Source organism: Prunus dulcis, chromosome 6, assembly GCF_902201215.1.
Source record: "Prunus dulcis chromosome 6, ALMONDv2, whole genome shotgun sequence".
NCBI lineage: Eukaryota > Viridiplantae > Streptophyta > Magnoliopsida > Rosales > Rosaceae > Prunus > Prunus dulcis.
Window position 1 is genome coordinate 23,737,312 of NC_047655.1, and position 2,826 is coordinate 23,740,137.

A 2,826-nucleotide genomic window follows, 5' to 3' on the forward strand; every position below is an offset into this window, starting at 1 on the left:
TTCTGTGCATGTTTATGGTCTTTCGGCAAACAATTGTCCGTCGGAAGCATTCTCTTGAAAACCCCCAAAAAGTAATCGAAACACAAGTTCGACATACGATACTTTATTTTTCCGTGCATTAGCTCCACAATGGCAGTGAGAACGGAAAAGCTCTCGCACCCCGGGTATAACTCTTGGTTGGCATTTTTAACAGTTTTTCATACTGTTCAAACTCCGCACTATCTATTGGTGTAGGCACGTCATCTTCCCCTTCCTGATTGATGTTGGTCGATGCGAATGGAAAAACATCCTGTATAATACCCATGACTTGATCATTAGGATCCACAATAGGTTCAACATTGTCCACTCTTGGGGCATTTGAAGACGAAGCATGGTCTACTTGTTCGCCGTGAAGGTTCCAAATGCTATATGTTTCAATCATTCCATTCCTTACTAAATGAAATCCAACATTTTCAATTGTCTCCCACAACGTGTTGTTACACCTCCTACAAGGACAACGGATTCTAGTTGCACCCGGGTTGTGTCTACGTGCAAACTCAATAAAATCCTCGATTCCATCCAAGTATTCGTCTGCGCATCTATTCGGGTTCTGTATCCACCTTCTGCTCATAATTCCTGAAACCACAATCACGACACAACAATCACAACAACTTCATACGGAGTTATAATGTCACCTTATGCCTCCGGTAAGGGCCCTATCCCATTCGGGAATGCATAGTCCTGTCACGTAACCTACGGTTACATGAGATTAGATTTCGACGTGGATTAATTTCGGCAGCATCTCGACACAGTTCTTGAAGTGGGCATAGGTATAAATACCTACGTACCATCCGAAGAACGTACCGAGATGACACCGAAATCTCCACAATCAAAACCTAATCCTGTAGCCGAAGATTATGTGACAACACTATGCATTACCAAACTGTCCAAATAATGGGACAATTCAAGAATTAATTGGACCGCAGTCATGCTTTACGCATCCATGTACGAAATCCAACTAATCTCGAACGGAAAACTAACTGTTACTAAACATACAAATAAAAGTACGAAGTTAATTTCAATTAACTTCGTACATCACAACACATTGTGCTACGTCACGCACAATTTCACAACATTATAAACATATAACTTCACAAAAAAAGTACAAACATAACAAACAAACTTTTACAATAACATACCTTTCTCAATCGTTCTCCACCAATCACTAATCACAAATATCCCTAACGAGAACAAAATTAATAGCATTAGTACGAATTTACATTAATACATTTAAACTAACGACAAAAAATACATACCCAATAAACGCACTGAATTCACAGTAGAGCAGCGGCAGGGAGAGTGAGAGAGAGGCAGAATGCAATTTTTGCATTCTGCCTCTGCAATGGCAGATACTAATATGAAGAAGTAGGACTTTGCGCGACGAACAAGATAATTCGTCGCGCAAAACGCCGTCGCGAAAATAAACTTTTCCATCGCACAAAACAACATTTCAGTCGCGCAATCATGTGTCGACATCTGCTTTTTTGCGCGACGAACAAAATTATTCGTCGCACAAACTTCTGTCGCGCAAATACGATCCGGCGTCGCGCAAAGTGAAACTTTCGTCGCGCAAATAATACTATTTCGTCGCGCAAGCTCGCACCGCTATTAAACTTTACGCGACGACGGCACTTCCGTCGCGCCAAAGAACATAATCCACCCTGCATTTTGGCGCCAAAAATAAGTTTCCCTCGTTTTCTTACGCGACAGTAGATTATTTCGTCGCGCTAAGTTGTCTTTTGAGACGAAAACTCTCGTCGCGCAAAATTTTTTTACCGCCATAAAAGGAGCCAATTTTCTGTCCATCTTTGCACGACGAATAGTACGAATTGTCGCGCAATATTATCATGCGCGACGATCTATGTCGTCGCGCAAGATTTTGGCGCCAACAAAATAGGCGGGGTTTTTTTTACCACCTTTGCGCTACGAAATTTGTTTACGTCGAACATAGACTGTTTCCGCGACGAAATTATTTGTCCAGCTAGTTTTCTGTTGTATGCGCGACGGAATTTTTTTTTCGTCGCAATAGTGCTTTTTGCGTGACTAAAGTTTGTTCGTCGCGCAAATAATAAATCGTAGTAGTGTCAGCCCCTGAAGTTTACTGCATAAGGTGAGAGGGGAATTGAGTTTAGTACATAATCCAAGTATAGTTAATATGAGTATGACCAACAACAAAAGAATTATTGTACTAGGAGCATTACATGTGTAATTGTAAAGCTTTTTAATTACATTATTGTAAAATTAGATACTATCTTTTAGTCATTAATCTTATCTAGATTATGTGAAATTGGATTATCATTTACCACAATAGTAAACTTCCTATTGATTTTGAACCAAAGCTTATATAAAGAAAATAATAAAAAGTTAAAATTGTTACTTCATTTAATGACGTGGCATGAACACATCACATGCTACATTATGTGAAGGATCAAGTGGTATAAGGATGTAGAAAAATGTAGTAAAAATTAATTATTATTTTAGGATAAATGGATGGTGGAAAGAGATAATTATTATTTAAAAAAGTTTATAGGGAGTGAGAATGTAAGGTGAGTGGAGTAATATAGAACATGGAGGTAGAAACAGTCGTGCTCTAGATTTTCCCTTTTCTTTTTTTTTTGTTTTTTGTTTTGGTTGTATCGATGGATTCGGGTAGTCACGACTCACATACCACTTCTCTACAGGTTTGTTAAAAAAAAAAAAAAAACGCGGCTGCTCTGAAAAATAAACAATAAATTAAAAGGTTTCCAACGCTTGCAGGGATTCCACGTTGCATATGGAAATGTCCAT